Genomic DNA, 16426 nt, shown 5'->3' on the forward strand with positions numbered 1-16426 from the left:
CCTCACAACTCCCAAAGGCGAGGTTTGGGAGGGAATATCATTATGAACTGATGACTTTAATATATGTGATACACTGTAATTTATCATAGTCATTGCTTTTGGTGTACAGTTTGTTGTATCTTTGATGATTGGTAGACTCTATTGTTTTCCTAAGGCTGCCAAAAAAATTACTACATACTTGGTAGCTTAAAATGTCTCGCAGTTCAGGAGGCTAGAAGTCCAAAATCCAGGCTCTAGGGAAGAATCTTTGCTTGTTTCTTCCATCTTCTGGTGACTTGTTAGGTATTCCTTGACTTGTGGCAGGAAAACTCATGTCTTTGCCTTCATCTTCCCATGGCCCTCTTTCTGCATCTTCTTTTCTGTCTCTTAGGGTCTCTCTTATTCCTGAGTGTTCTCATCCCAAGATCCTTACCTTAATTAGCTCTACAACGACCTAGTCCACTCACATACTGTGGTTCTGGGTGCACATAACTTTTGGGGGCCACAGTCTAACCCACTACAGTTCATTTTTTGACCCCTAAAACTTTATTTACATCCCATATGCAAAATAAATCCACCTCATCCCAACATTCTCAAAAGTCTTGACCTATTACAGCATGAATTCTAAGTCCAAAATCTCCAAATATTATAACCTCATAAAGTTTCACATCTCATTGTCTAAATCATCTAAATTAGGTAAGAGTATGGACTTAGCATGATTCATTTGGGACAAAATCCTCCATCTGTGGACCTGTGAAACTAGAAAACAAGCTTCCAAAATACAATGATGAGAAGATGAGACACTTTTAAGATAGGCATTCCCATCCAAAAGGAAGAAAATGGGAAGAATAAAGGATCTCTGGTTCTAAGCAAGTTAAAAACCAGCAGGACAAATTTCTCTAGGTTTCAAGGCCTGACAATAATCATCTGTGGCTTGATCCTCTGCCCTCTGGGCCCATGGAGGCTCTGTCTGCAGTTTGTGTAGGCCTATTTCTTGTCTGCCCACCCACCATGCCGCTTGCTTGCCTTCAGTCATTTTTACGTTTCCCTGAAGGGGTGCACATGTTTGTAGTTGAGTAGCTGTATTAGCCCATTTCTTGCCTATAAAATCTCAGAAGTTAGATACTTTAAAAAATTTTGTCCTATCTCTGTTCTTTCAGTACAGGCTTACAGCATTTTTGTTAGTATGATATTCTTTAAAACGTTGTCAGTCTCCTTATATATCAAGAGGATCCATATCATTAGACAAGAGGGTTCTTCATAGCTCCTTACTGATAACCCCATCTCCATTCTTGGTTTCTGTTGAGATGGTTGATTGCATCTGTGAGTCACACTCCTAATAAATAACTTTAGCATATTGTTATCCAGCCATGTGGCCTGGTCTCTAGAACGTACTTTTCTAATAGTGAGTTTCCTAATTTTCTTTTTTCTTTTTTTTTTTTTGAGACAGAGTTTTGCTGTTGTTATCCAGATTGGAGTGCAATGGCACGATCTCGGTTCTCCGCATTCTCCACCTCCTGGGTTCAAGCAATTCTCCTGCCTCAGCCTCCCGAGTAGCTGGGACTACAGGCACGCCCTGCCAGGCCCAGCTAATTTTTGTATTTTTAGGAGAGACGGGGTTTCACCTTGTTGACCAGGATGGTCTTGATCTCTTGACCTTGTGATCCACCCGCCTCAGCCTCCCAAAGTGCTGGGATTATAGGCCTGAGCCACCACGCCTGGCCGAGTTTCCTAATTTTCTATGTCCTTTGTAATCTGAATAATCTGAGAACCTCTCAATTAATTATTGTTTCCTTTTGCTCGAAGGTTCTTCTTCAATTTATCTCTTTCCTGTTGTATTTTACTATAACTACCAAGGAGGAACCAAGCTGTACCTTCAACACTTTGCTTGGAAATCTCCTAGGCTAAATACTCAAGTTCATGGCTTCCAGAGTCTCCTTTCTATCCTACAGTAGAACATAATTCAGCCACTTTATAATATGGATCACCTTTCTTCCAGCTCCCAGTCACATATTCTGTATTTACTTCTGAGACAGCAACAGAAGCATCCTTAAACAAAATATTGGTATGAATCAGAATGTTCATAATTCTGTGTATGTATTATATTTTTAACATTTTTTAACTTTTTTTGTTTGAGAGGGAGTCTTGCTCTGTCTCCATGCTGGAGTGCAGTGGCGCGATCTCAGCTCACTGCAGCCTCCATCTCCCAGGTTCAAGTGATTCTCCTGCCTTAGCCTCCCAAGTAGCTGGGACTACAGGTGTGTGCCACTGTGCACAGCTAAGTTTTGTATTTTTAGTAGAGACTGGGTTTCACTATGTTTGCCAGGATGGTCTTGATTTCTTGACTTCGTGATCTGCCCACCTCAGCCTCCCAGAGTTCTGGGATTACAGGTGTGAGCCACTGCACTCAGCCTGTATTCTCTAAGACTACAGAAGCTTTCTCTTAGTTGTTCATCACAACCTTCTAAACCCTAACCAGAATTGCCTTTGATGTTGATAATTCTACCACCAGGTCTTCAAGGCAGTCTATACTTTTTTAAAATCATGCATCTCAAAACTGTTTCAGCCTGTTACCCAATTTTCTCATTGTTTTTCTTTTTAAAAAATTTTTAATAGGCCAGGCGCGGTGGCTCACACCTATAATCCCAGCACTTTGGGAGGCCGAGGCGGGTGGATCACGAGGTCAAGAGATCGAGACCATACTGTTCAACAAGGTGAAACTCCGTCTCTACTAAACAAATACAAAAATTAGCTGGGCATGGTGGTGCGTGCCTGTAGTCCCAGCTACTCGGGAGGCTGAGGCAGGAGAATTGCTTGAACCCAGGAGGCGGAGGTTGCTGTGAGCCGAGATCACATCATTTCACTCCAGTCTGGGTAACAACAATGAAACTCTGTCTCAAAAGAAAAAAATTTTTTTAATAGAGATGGTATTTCACCATGTTGAACAGGCTGATCTTGAACTCATGAACTCAAGCAATCCTTACACCTCGGCCTCCCAAAGTGTTGGGACTACAGACATAAGCCACCATGCCTGGCCTACCTTCACATTTTTAGATATTAAAATTAAAACCGCACCCCTCTTCCATGTACTAAAATCTGTATTAGTTTCCTAGATTTGCCATAAGAAATTACCACAAACTTGGAGGTTTAAAATTTTAGAAATTTATCATCTCACGGTTCTGGAGGCTAAAAGTTTGAAATCAGCATGTTAGCAAGGCCATGCTTTCTCTGAAAGCTTTGGGGAAGAATCCTTCCTTGTCTTTTTTAGCCCTCTGGTGATTCCATGTGTTCCTTGATTTGTGGTAGATTACTCCAGTCTTTGCCTCTGTCTTCACATGGCCTTCTCTCTGTGTCTCTCATCTTCATTTCTGTCTCCTCTAAGGACACTGTTCATTAGATTTAGGGCTCATTCTAATTTAAGATGATTTCATCCCAAGACCCTTACAGTAACTATACCAGCAAAGAACTTTATTCTAAAAAAGTCATAATCTGAGGCTCTGGGTGGACATATCTCTTTGGGACCACAGTTTAACCCACAACATGGTCTTCAAAGTTGGCACCTGTATTTTTTTTAACAATTGCTTTTATTTTTGAGACAGAGTCTCGCTTTTTCACCAGGCTGGAGTGCAGTGGCGTGATCTTGGCTCACTGCAACCTCCGCCTCCCGGGTTCAAGCAATTCTCCTATCTCAGCCTCCTGAGTAGCTGGGACTACAGATGTGCGCCACCACGCCCAGCTAATTTTTGTATTTTAGTAGAGACAGGGTTTCACTGTGTTGGCCAGGATGGTCTTGATCTCTTGACTTTGTGATCTGCCCGCCTTGGCCTCCCAAAGTGCTGGGATTACAGGTGTGAGCCACTGTACCCAGCCAACAGTTGCTTTTTTTAATATTTAAAAAATTCCCTTAAGTTTAAAAAAAGTGTTAAAATGTACATAACAAAGTGAAATAAGCCAGGCACAGGAAGATGAAAACTGTGTCTTCTCACTTAATGTGGAATCTAAAACAGTAGTAGTGTTTTTTTTTTTAGACGGAGTTTTGCTCTTGTTACCCAGGCTGGAGTGCAATGGCACCATCTCGGCTCACCACAACCTCCGCCACCTGGGTTCAGGCAATTCTCCTGCCTCAGCCTCCCAGTAGCTGGCATTACAGGCATGTGCTATCATGCTTGGCTAATTTTTTTTTTAACTTTTAGTAGAGATGGGCTTCACCATGTTGTCCAGACTGGTCTTGAACTCCTGACTTCAAGTGATCAATCTGCCTCAGCCTTTCAGAGTATTTTGTTTTTGGTTAATAACTGTCCTAGTGTGTGTGAAGTGGTGTCTTATTGTGGTCTAGATTTGAATTTTTCCAGTAATTAGTGATGCTGAACGTTTTTTTCATGTGTTTATTGGCCTTTTGTATATGTTCTCTTGAGAAATGTTATTTAAGTCCTTTGTCCATTTTTAAAAATTGAGTTGCTTGTCTTTTTGTTGTTGAGTTTTAGGAATTGTTTTTATATTCTAAATATTAAACTCTTATCACAGAAGTAAATTGCAAATATTTTTGTCGCATTCTGTAAGATTGTCTTTTCACCCTTATAATAGTAATAGCCTTGATACACAAAAGTTTTAAATTTTAATGAAATCCAATTCGTGTTTTTCTTTTGTAGTTTATGCTTTTGGTATCATATTTAAGATGCTATTGCCAAATCTAAGTTCATGTAGATTTTCTCCTATGTTTTCTTCTAAGAGTTTTAGAGTTTAACTCTTTAATTTAGGTCTTTAATCCATCTTGAGTTAATGTTTGTTTATGGTACAAATTAAGTGTTCAGTTTCAATCTTTTATTTATAGATATCCAGTTTTCATAGCACCTTTTGTTGAAGAGCCTGTTCTTTCCTTGTTGAGTGGTCTTGGCACCCTTGTTGAAAGTCAGTTTGGGCTGTTGTAACACAGTGTCATAGTCTGGGTGGCTTAAAAACAAATTTATTCCTTTTTTATTTTTATTTTTTTTAAAGTTGGAGTTTCACCATGATGGCCAGGCTGGTCTTGAACTCCTGACCTCAGGAGATCCACCCACCTCGGCCTCCCAAAGTGCTAGGATTACAGGCGTGAGCCACCGCGCCCAGCCCAAACAAATTTATTTCTTATAGTTCAGGAAGCTGGGAAGTCCAAGATCAAAGTGCCCACAAGGTAGGTTTTACTTTTAGGCCTTTTCTCTTAGCTTGTAGGTAGCCACTACCTTGCTCTGTGTTCATATGATTTCTTAATGTTTGTGAGGTGAGAGAGAATGTAAGCTTTCTGGTGTTTCTTCTTAGAAGGGCATTAATCACATCATGAGTGCTCTACTCTCATTACCTCATCTATCTGATTACGTTTTAAAGTACCCCTCTTCAAGTATTATTACATGAGGGGTTAAGCCTTCAACATATAAATCTGGGGAGGAAGGATACAGACATTTAGACCATAACAACCACAAATGTGAGATTTTATTTCTGGGCTTTCAATTCTGTATGCCTGTTCTTGTGTTAGTACTACACTGTTTTGATTACTGTAGCTTTGTAGTAGGTTTGAAATTAGGAAGGATGAGCCCTCAACATGTTTTTTTTTTTTCAAGATTGTTTTACCTCTTTAGGGTGTGTTGAAATTTCACATGAAATTTAGGATTTTTCTTTCTATTTCTGAAAAAAGAGTTATTAGAATTTTGACAGGGATCAAATTGAATTTGTAAATCAAGGGTAGTATTGTCATCTTGACGGTGTTAAGTTTTCCAGTTTGTGAACATGGATGTCTTTCCACTTTTTGGTCTTCTTTTATTTCTTTCAGGAATGTTTTGTACAAGTCTTTTAGTGTACAAGTCTTGTGCTTCCTTGGTTAAATTTATTCTCAAGTATCAATCAGTATAATCTACATTAGTAGAATGAAGGAAAAAAAGAACTCATTACAATCTCTCCTTTGTATCTGTGGGTTCCACATCTGCAGATTCAAAAAACTGCAGCTCGAAAATATTTGAAAAAAAAAAAAAAAAAAAAAAAAAAAAAAAACCAATAAAAGATAATACAAATTTATTCCTGAATCAAGGACCAGTGGGTGGAAAAATACAAAACTTAAAAATATAGTATAACAGCTATTTGCATAGTATTTGTATCGTATTAGGTGTTATAAGTCATCTAGAGATGATTTAAATTGTATAGGAGGAAATGTGTAGGTTATATGCAAATACTGTATGTAAGGGGCTTGAGCATTCAAGGAGTTTGGTATCTTTGAGGGGGTTCTGGATGCAGTCCCCCACAGATACTGAGGAATAACTACATCATCTCAGTTGATGCAGAGAAAGCATTAAAGAGAAACTAATGGCCGGGAGAGGTGGCTCACGCCTGTATCCCATCACTTTGGGAGGCTGAGGCAGGTGGATCACGTGAGGTTGTGGGTTGGATACCAGCCTGACTAACATGGAGAAACCCAATCTCTACCAAAAAAAAAAAAAAGGAGGAAAAACTAACATCCTTTCTATTATAAAAGCACTTTAATAAGTTAGGAATAGAGGGAAGTTTCCTCAACAGGATAAAGGCTACTCATGAAAAATTATCACCTACATCATGCTCAGTGGTCAAAGACTGAGAGGTTTTATCCTAAGATCAGGAACAAGATGAGGATGCCTTCATTCACCATGTCTGTTCAATGTAGTATTAGAAGTTCTAGCCAGAAGTTAAGCAAGATAAAGGAAATAAAAAGCTTTCAAATTGGAAAGGAAGAAGTAAAACTATCTCTGTTTAGAGGTGACATAATCTTATATGTAGAAAACACTAAAATTACGTCAAAAAAACCCTGTGCAAATTAGTAAGAAATCCAGGCTGGGCGCAGTGGCTCAAGCCTGTAATCCCAGGACTTTGGGGGGCCGAGGTGGGTGGATCATGAGGTCAAGAGATCGAGACCATCCTGGACAACATGGTGAAACCATGTCTCTACTCAAAATACAAAAAATTAGCTGGGCACGGTGGCGTGCGCCTGTAGTCCCAGCTACTCAGGAGGCTGAGGCAGGAGAATTGCCTGAACCCAGGAGGCGGAGGTTGTGGTGAGCCGAGATCGCGCCATTGCACTCCAGCCTGGGTAACAAGAGCGAAACTCCGTCTCAAAAAAAAAAAAGAAATCCAGCAAATTTGCAGGTTACAGCATAAACACAAAAATCAGTTGCATTTCCGTATACTAAATGAACAATCCCCAAAGGATATTTAAGAAAACAATTTCATTTATATTAGTGTCAAGAATTAAAAAATACTGGGGCCGGCTGCGGTGGCTCACACATGTAATCCCAGCACTTTGGGAGGCCGAGGCGGGTGGATCATGAGGTCAAGAGATCGAGACCATCCTGGTCAATATGGTGAAACGCCGTCTCCACTAAAAATACAAAAAATTAGCTGGGCATGGTGGCGCGTGCCTGTAATCCCAGCTACTCAGGAGGCAGAGGCAGGAGAATTGCCCGAACCCAGGAGGCGGAGGTTGCAGTGAGCCGAGATCGTGCCATTGCACTCCAGCCTGGGTAACAAGAGCGAAACTCCGTCTCAAAAAAAAAAAAAAAAAAAAAAAGAACTGAAACACCTGTATCACTTTGACTTAACTCCAGTAATCCTTGAAGGAGTCCTCTCTGTTTGGCCAAAAAATGTAACCAGGATCATCTATATATGTACTACTTCAGACTTGGAATTAACCCATTTTATAAGAACCTTAGTACCTTTCACTGGAAAATGGTATCTGGAGACCACAGCCTGAACTCAAACAAGCTTTTCGAAGTTAGAATCTTTCTGAGATGTTATCAGTTGCTTATTTCCCATTCACTCTGGAGCCTTCCTGCCTCTGCCTATTATTATTTTTAAAGATACAGGATCTTACTCTGTTGGCCAGGTCGGAATGCAGTGGCATGACCATGGCTCACTGAAGCCTTGACCTCCTGGGCTCAAGTGATCCTCCTTCCTCAGCCACTGGAGTAGCTGGAACCACAGGCACATGCCCCCATGCCTGGCTACTTGAATTTTTTTTTTTTTGTAGAGACAGAGTCTTCCTATGTTGTCCAGGCTGGTCTTGAACACTTGGGCTCAAGCAGTCCTCCACCTCTGCCTCCCAAAGATTATAAGGGTGAACCCCTCTGCCTGGCCCTAGCTTATCTTTCTGTTTTGGCACCAAAATTCTTCTCTTTAAGTATACTGAGGCTGGGCACGGTGGCTCATGCCTGTAATCCCAGAACTTTGGGAGGCTGAAGTGGGTGGATCACGAGGTCAGGAGTTTAAGGACAGCCTGGACAATATGGTGAAACCCCATTTCTACTAAAAATACAAAAATTAGCCAGGTGTGGTGGTGTGTGCTGTAGTCCCAGCTACTCAGGAGGCTGTGGCAGAAGAAACCCTTGAATCTGGTAGGCGTAGGTTGCAGTGAGCTGAGATCATGCTGCTGCACTCCAGCCTGGGCAACAAAGCAAGAGTCTGTCTCAAAAAAAAAAAAAAACCTCTGAAATGATCTAATATCTAATAATCACCAAATCTAATGGATGCTTTTCAGAGATTATTTTATTTGACCTTTCTTTCTTTCTTTTTTGAGATAGAGTCTTGCTTTGTCACCAGGTGCAGTGGCATGATCTTGGCTCACTGCAACCTCCGCCTCCCGAATTCAAGGACTTCTTCTGCCTCAGCTTCCCAAGTAGCTGGAACTACAGGCACACGCCACCACGACTGGCTAATTTTCTTTTTCTTTTCTTTTTTTTTTGAGACGGAGTTTCGCTCTTGTTACCCAGGTTGGAGTGCAATGGCGCGATCTTGGCTCACTGCCATCTCCGCCTCCTGGGTTCAGGCAATTCTCCTGCCTCAGCCTCCTGAGTAGCTGGGATTACAGGCATGCGCCACCATGCCCAGCTAATTTTTTGTATTTTTAGTAGAGACGGGGTTTTGTCATGTTGACCAGGATGGTCTCAATCTCTTGACCTCATGTTCCACCCGCCTCGGCCTCCCAAAGTGCTGGGATTATAGGCGTGAGCCACCGCGCCAGGCCAATTTTCATATTTTCAGTAGAGATGGGGTTTTACCGTATTGGCCAGGTTGTTCTTGAACTCCTGACCTTGTGATCCACCCGCCTTGGCCTCCCAAAGTGCTGGGATTATGGGCGTGAGCCACTGCACCAGGCCAATTTTCATATTTTCAGTAGAGATGGGGTTTTACCGTATTGGCCAGGCTGTTCTTGAACTCTTGACCTCATGATCCACCCGCCTTGGCCTCCCAAAGTGCTGGGATTACAGACATGAGCCACCCACCGTGCCTGGCATTATTTGACCTTTCTTAGACCTCTATGTGATCTTTCTTATTTCTGTTGCTTTTCCTTCCTCAACTTTTCCCTTGTTTTATGAGATGGCATTCTCATGGTTCTCCTCTTGAATTGCTCTTTTTGCATGCTCAATAAGTGTTATTCCCTCAGCTTGTATTTCCTTGGGCAATCTCTTCTACAGTAGTAGTTTTACTTATTATTTTTTTTAATTTTTTTTTCTTAAGAGATGGGATCTTGCTGTATTGCCCAGTCTGGCCTTGAACTCCTGGCCTCAAGTAATCCTCCTGCCTTGGCCTCCCAAAGTGCTGGGATTACAAGCATCAGCCACCAGCTTATAGTAGTAGTTTTAACATCTACACATGAAGTACATTATGTGATTTTCATTTTACTTTTTTGCTTCTGTTTTTGTCTTTAAAACTTAAAATCTCGTTTGCTGTCACACAAATACTGCAAATTCACTGTGTCTACAGCTGAACTCTTTTTTTTCAAGATGGGGTTATACCATGTTGGTCAGGTTGGTCTTGAACTCCCAACCTCAGGTACTCCGCCTGCCTTGGCCTCCAAAGTGCTTGGATTACAGGTGTGAGCCACCACGCCTGGCATTCAGCTGAACTCTTACCTACTCCTTCCCTACCAATAACTTGCTCACACACCTAGTGCTCTCCCTTCTCAACTTGTTATTTTTTCTATTTATTTAATTATTGACAGTCTTGCTATGTTGCCCAGGATGGAATGCAGTGGCAAGATCATAGCTCTCTGTTGTTCTTCATATATTATCTCTGTTAGTTATTGGCTTCTAGTTATCCAAGTTAGGAATCTGTGAGTCATCTCTTGTTTCTTCCCTTTCCCTTACTATTTAGTTTTAATTGCTAAGTCTTGTTAATACTATTATCAGATATGATTTTAAAAACCTTTTTGATTTTCTGTTGCCACCACCTTAGTTCTGGTACTCATTTTGCATGTTTTGTCTTTTGACTTTCCTTGCTTTTACAACTCTTCTTTTCCCACTTCCTTTACTGTTTCCTCTACCCCATTCATTTTTACACATTGGAGACAGATTTTTCTTCTAAAATGAAAGTATGTTTGTCTCTAAGGTAACACGTTGGTTCCCTTAGTATTATTCCAATTCTCCAAGGTGGTTACTGGTCACAGATTTTCCCTGTGGCAAAAGGTAGCTTGCCTTACAGCTCTGACTCCTATCGAAAATTTACTTTCTCTTTGTGGGAGAGTTTCTTTCTGATTATCTTTGCTACTATCATACTAGCTTTGGTAAAGGCCCTGCTTGTGCCCCCAGTGTCTGACAACAGAATCTTTGCCTAATTCCACCCAGCACAGCTGAGACCAGGCTGTGATTATTTTAAAACAAGACTTTATTAAAAGCTTAGTATAATAGGGAATTGCAGAACAAATATGTATGTATTCATGTATGTATTATGTGTGACTCATCTAGGAGAAATAGGCAGCATCTACTTGCTGAGCTTTCAGTTGTCTCATGGTGAGCAGAAGGTGTCTTTTCTTGGAAACTTGGAAGAGATTGAAATCTGAGGGAAATAACTTATTTTTTTCCCTTTCTTTCAAGGATCTTACTTCATGACCTATAATTTGTGTCCTGGCTGACTAACATTGGGAATATCAGTTCACTTTAGGAGATTCAGTCTCTTTCCTGCACAGATTTATTGTTACTCTGTCTCCAGTAGAACAAATAGACCATTATTATTGCAGAGTTTCGTTCATTGAACAAATACTTAGGACATGTGTCAGTCATGGTTCAAAGTGCTAGACAAAGAATAAGAAACAAGAAAGTTAAGGTTTCTGCTAGTCGTGGGGGCAAGATAGAAAATAAAAAAGAAATAGAGATATAATCCCAGCACTTTGGGAGGCCGAGGCGGGTGGATCACAAGGTCAAGAGATCGTGCCATCTTGGTCAACATGGTGAAACCCCGTCTCTACTAAAAATACAAAAAATTAGCTGGGCATGGTGGCGCATGCCTGTAATCCCAGCTACTCAGGAGGCTGAGGCAGGAGAATTGCCTGAACCCAGGAAGCGGAGGTTGTGGTGAGCCGAGATCGCGCCATTGCACTCCAGCCTGGGTAACAAGAGCGAAACTCTGTCTCAAAAAAAAAAAAAAAAAAAAGCAACAGAGAAAATAAGTTTAGGTAGTGAAGGAAGAAAACAAGGCAGCATAAGATAATATGATAGTGATTGAGGCAGAAAGAATAGATACTTCTCTGAGCATGTTGGTTTTTATGTATGATCTAAAGAGTATGATATCTTTAAAAGATTCTTTGGCTGACATGTATGAGATGAACTTCAGGGAGCAAGATGGGAAACATTTTGTCAGTTAGGAAGCTATTGATGTAATTCAGGTAATCATTGGAGTAGGGTGTAGATGGTGATAATTGGTTGGGATATATTTTGGGATATTTTGATATTTTGGGATATATTTTGGAGGTACAGTCAATAGTACTTGTTGATGAATATAGGGAAATAAAGAAGACCACTGACTCCTAGGTAGCAGGGTCAGCGCCAAATAGTTGGTGGCACCATTAATTGAGATGGGAAAACTGGGGAAAGAATACACAGTGGTCGGGATGAAGAAGGAAGCTATTTTTTTTTTTTTACTGAGATGGAGTTTCAGTCTTGTTGCCTAGGCTGGAGTGCAGTGGTGTGATCTTGGCTCATCACAACCTCTGCCTCCCAGGTTCAAGTGATTCTCCTGCCTCAGCCTCCTGAGTAGCTGGGATTATAGGCATGTATCACCATGCCCTGCTAATTTTTGATTTTTAGTAGAGATAGGGTTTCTCCATGTTGGTCAGGCTGGTCTCGAACTCCCGACCTCAGGTGAACCGCCTGCCTCAACCTCCCAAAGTGTTGGGATTACAGGCATAAACCACCTCGCCCTGCCAGGAGGAAGCTTTTATTTCCTTACTTTAGATCACTTTACTGATTTCAAAAATTGCTAATGAGGCCAGGTGCAGTGGCTCAAGCCTGTAATCCCAGCACGTTGGGAGGCCGAGGCGGGCGGATCATGAGGTCAAGAGATCGAGACCATCTTGGCCAACATGGTGAAACCCTGTCTCTACTAAAAATACAAAAAAATTAGCTGGGCTAGGTTGCGTGCGCCTGTAGTCCCAGCTACTTGGGAGGCTGAGGCAGGAGAATTGCTTGAACCCGGGAGGCAGAGGTTGCCGTGAGCCGAGATTGTACCATTGCACTCCAGCCTGGCGCCTGGCAACAGAGTGAGACTCTGTCTCAAAAAAAAAAAAAAAAAAAAAATTTCTAATGATTACCTAACATCTACAGTGTAGTCTAAATCGGGGTTCTCAATGTTTACACCGTTGACATTGTGGACCAGGTAATTCTTTGTTGTGGGGGTGTTGTCTTGTGCATTGCGGAATATTCAGCTGCATACTTAACCCATTATCAACTAAGATGCTAGTAGCACTGCCCCACTAGTTGTAGTAACTAAAAATGTCTGCAGACATTATTAATATCTTTTGGGAAACAAAATTGCCCCTGATTGAATACCAGTGGTTCAGATACTTTTATCATGTATCTTAAAGACCTTTTTAGATTATTCTATTTTATGTATAATAGCTGCTTTTGATACCATTCACTTTTATAAAGTCTGATACTATATCATAGTGATGACTTGCCAGTTTTCTTTTTTCTTTTTCTTTGAGATGGAGTCTCACTCTTTTGCTCAGGCTGGAGTGCAGTGGCATAATCTCAATTCACTGCAACCTCTGGCTCCCAGGCTCGAATGATTCTCCCACCTCAGCCTCCAGAGTAGCTGAGATTACAGATGTGCACCATGATGCCCAGCTAATTTTTATATTTTTAGTAGAGACAGGGTTTTTCCATGTTGGCCTGTTCTTGAACTCCTGACCTCAAGTGATCTAGCCACCTTGGCCTCCCAAAGTGCGTGAGCCATCTTGCCTGGCCTGACTTGCCAATTTTCTTGTTTTTTTTTTTTTTGTCCTCCCCTCCTTTTTATTCCAATTTTCTTGTTTTTTAAAAATCATGTTTTATTCAGCCATAACTATTAATAGTACTTATGTTTAGCATATTTCTTTCCAGGATATTTCTGTGCAGGTGTATCTTTTTATATGATAAAGAAATCTGTTTTCTGATTTTATTTACTTATTTATTTATTTTTTTTAGAGATAGGATCCGGCTCTGTCACCCAGGCTGGAGTGCAGCAGTGCAATCATAGCTCACCGAACTCTTGAGCTCGAGGGATCCTTTAACAACACGGCAAGACCCCCATCCCTACATGTTGCATGTATCTTGCTGACTAGCTCATGGTATAGATGTACTGAGTTTGGTGATTCATCAGTTGTAATATATTTGTGTTGTTTCTAGTTTTTGGTGATTATGACTAAAATCATTATAAACATCTGCCTATAGGTTTTAAAAATACATACTTTTTTTTTTTTTGAGTCAGGGTCTTGCTTTGTGGCCCAGGCTAGAGTACAGTGGTCTGGTATGAACTCAGCTCACTATAAACTCTGCATCTGGGGCTCAGGTGATCATCCTACCTTGGCGTTCGAGTATCAGGGATTACAGGCACACACTACCATGCCTCTCTAATTTTTCTATTTTTAATAGAGATGGGGTTTCTCCCTGTTGCCCAGGCTGGTCTCGAACTCCTGGGCTCAAGTGATCCACCCGCCTTGGCCTCCCAAAGTGCTGGGATTGCAGGTGTGAGCCACTGTGCCTGGCCAAAAATGTACTGTATTTTTTTTTTAGACTGAGTTTTGCTCTTGTCTCCCAAGCTATAGTGGTGCGATCTCAGCTCACTACAACCTCTGTCTCCCAGGTTCATGTGATTCTCCTGCCTCAGCCTCCTGAGTAGCTGGGATTACAGGAGCGTGCCCCCACATCGGGCTAATATTTTTGTATTTTTAGTAGATACAGGGTTTCCTCATGTTGGTCAGGCTGGTGGTCTCAAACTCCTGACCTCAGGTGATCCACCCGCCTCAGCCTCCCAGAATGCTGGTATTATAGACGTGAGCCACTGTGCCTGGCTTATACTGTATTTTTAACAAGAGTACACTCACTACCTTTAACAGTGCGCTATTAGAAAGAAAATTTAAAGCAAGGTATTTCATTCCCACAAAGAATTAATAAAAGGAAAAGGCTTATGTTGCCCCTAATTTCTTCATGTACATATTTGTTCAAATCTAACTCTTTCCACAATGAATTTGAGGCAATTTACAAAGAGATATATATGAGTAAAAGAAATAAGGGCCATGACAAAGGAAAGTATGGGTAATTCTAATGTGATCGATCATAGAATATGGTTAAAGTATGTTCCATTATTAAATGGAGAGAACATTACTTCATCTGCCAAGAAACAACATTTTCTAGCCCTGATTCTAAAAGTAATTTCAGATGTGATTCTTCATTGAGTAATGTCTTCAGTAATGTTTTCTTTTTAACAGAAAAATACAGCCTGAATTTCCTGTCTATAGGTGTTTACATAAACATGTTTTCATTTTTCTTGGGTAAATAGGTATACAATTACCGGATCATATAAATACTGCATGTCTTTTTACATTGTGTTTTGAGAGTTCTTTATATATATTGGACACACATCCTTTATTAATGTTTTGAAAATATTTTCTCCCAGTTTATGGCTTGTCTTCACTTTCTGTTTTTGCAGAAACAGGGTGCCAGATCTTGCTTTGTTGCCCAGGCTGGTCTCATACTTCTGGCCTGAAGTGATCTTCCCACATCAGCTTCATTTTCTTGAGTGTTTTTCAAAGAGCAGAAATTTTTTATTTTGATGAAGTCTACTTTCTCAATTTTTTTCTTTTATGGATTATGCTTTTTGTGTCGTATTTAACTTCTGTGCCTTTTAGCATTTTATTTCTTCTGTCTCCAGATGTCTTTCTACCTGTTCTTCCTTAAAGAACCAACTGTTTCTTTCTTTTCCCCTTTGTCTCCAGACATAGCTATAGTTATTATCAATAATAGTAGTGGTAGTGATTTTTTTTTTTTTAAAAGACAGAGTTTCACTCTTTTTGCCCAGGCTGGAGTGCAGTGGCACAAACTTGGCTCATTGCAACTTCTGCCTCCCAGGTTCAAGTGATTCTCCTGCTTCAGCCTCCCAGGTAGCTGGGATTACAGGTGTCTACCACCACTCCCAGCTGGTTTTTGTATTTTTAGTAGAAACGGGTTTCACTTTGTGTTGGCCAGGCTGGTCTCCAACTCCTGACCTCAGGTGATCCACCTGCTTCAGCCTCCCAAAGTTACAGGCATGAACCACCATGCCTGGCCATGATTGTTGCTATTTAGCAGGCCCTTTTTACACAATATTCCCCTGTGATACCGTGGTATTTTTATTTGAGTCATGCAAATAAAGACTATTGTAAAGTTAGTTGGTAACTGAAGCCCAAGTTAGAGGTTGAGGCAAGTGAATATACACACAGATATTCAGGCGTACAAATTTGATTTTGTAGAAATCAGTGGATAGATAGCATCAGAAGACCTAAGAGGAAGCATATCTTGGTTTAGTCTTTTCTTTTAGTTTTAGAGACAGAGTCTTGGTATGTTGCCCAGTCTGGAATGCAGTAGCTATTCACTGGTGTGACCCCACTACCGATCAGCATGGGAGTTTTGAACTGCTCCATTTCTGACCTGAGCCAGTTCACTTCTTAAGTAACCTGGTCGTCCCCTTCACTTGGGAGATTACTGTATTGATATCTAATGTGCAGACACCCAGTCGGCATAGCTAGCAGACTATATCCCAGAACGCCTGGGCTCAAGTGATCCTCCCGACTCAGCCTCCTGAGTAGCTGGGACTGTTGGGCATATGCCACGTTGTGCAGTGGTTTGTTTGTTTTGAGACAGAGTCTCAGTGTCACCCAGCCTGGAGTGCAATGGCGTGGTATCAGGTAGCTGCAACCTCCACCTCCTGGATTCAAGCAATTCTCCTGCCTCACCCTTCCGAGTAGTTGGGATTACAGGTGCCTGCCACCATGCCTGGCTAATTTTTTTGTATTTTTAGTAGAGATGGGGTTTCACCATGTTAGCCAGGCTGACCTCAAACTCCTGACCTCAGGTGATCCACCTGCCTTGGCCTCCCTAAGTGCTAGGATTACAGGTGTGAGCCACGTGCCCTGTGGTTTAGTTGTTTTTTAATTAATAATGTG

The 16426-nt window shown here is 41.2% G+C and overlaps 1 protein-coding gene across 22 annotated transcripts in view; it reads left to right on the plus strand.

Annotated features, from left to right (window-relative positions):
• Nucleotides 1-16426, plus strand: part of ZMYM4 (zinc finger MYM-type containing 4) — a 154835-nt gene that overhangs the window by 9785 nt on the left and 128624 nt on the right. For 3 of the 22 annotated variants that reach the window (XM_078331182.1, XM_078331181.1, XM_078331187.1), the window contains exon 2: nt 13431-13523. The exons of the other annotated variants lie outside the window; for them this stretch is intronic. The gene's annotated coding sequence lies outside the window, so the exon portion shown is untranslated. The remainder of the gene's footprint in view (nt 1-13430; nt 13524-16426) is intronic. 22 annotated transcript variants of the gene reach the window in all.

The sequence above is a fragment of the Callithrix jacchus genome, chromosome 7 (genome assembly GCF_049354715.1).
Source record: "Callithrix jacchus isolate 240 chromosome 7, calJac240_pri, whole genome shotgun sequence".
NCBI lineage: Eukaryota > Metazoa > Chordata > Mammalia > Primates > Cebidae > Callithrix > Callithrix jacchus.